Raw genomic sequence first — 682 nt, 5'->3', positions numbered from 1 at the left:
AGAGAGAGAGAGAGAGAGAGAGAGAGAGAGAGAGAGAGAGACACAGAGAGAGAGTATTTTTTGTGCAGTCGAGTTGAGTTCTTGATTCATGCCTATTAGGCTGAGCAAAGAATATTGTGTCATGTATGTTAGATTAGATTAGATTAGATTAGATCTTTATTGTCAATGATGCCCGTTCTTATGTTAAACATTTGATTTGTTAAGATTGGTAATAAAATACAAGTGAAAATTTTGTCATGACTTAATGACTAGGTTACATATTTGATTTAACCATTACCATTACAGTATGTTTATGTCTAAAAGAGGGTTCCAGTAGATTTGTTATACCATCTCCAGCATAGACATCTTCAGTGTTGGACAAAATTTTCACAAGTTGGCATTAGTTGTCTACAATATTATACATACCTTAATAGCAGTTGCAAACACACTGCATCTGTTAGTATTGTGCATAGATAATGATTGATGAATAAAAACTAGACCGTCTCATTTGGATCAATGTTTCATGTGAAAAAAAAAACAACAGAAAACAGTTCAGATCTGTGTGAGTGTGAGGATGTGTGTTTTGTCAGTCTGTGTTATCTCTCTCTTGTGTTCCCTCATTGTTATCACACATTCCCCTCAATCTGGTTCTTGCTGTTTAATCATCCTCACCTGTTGTCATCTCCAATCAATCCTGCCACCA

The sequence above is a fragment of the Austrofundulus limnaeus genome, unplaced genomic scaffold (genome assembly GCF_001266775.1).
Source record: "Austrofundulus limnaeus strain Quisiro unplaced genomic scaffold, Austrofundulus_limnaeus-1.0 Scaffold1745, whole genome shotgun sequence".
Classification (NCBI taxonomy): domain Eukaryota; kingdom Metazoa; phylum Chordata; class Actinopteri; order Cyprinodontiformes; family Rivulidae; genus Austrofundulus; species Austrofundulus limnaeus.
The sequence above is the reverse complement of the archived record's forward strand: the minus strand, read 5'-3'. Positions refer to the sequence as shown.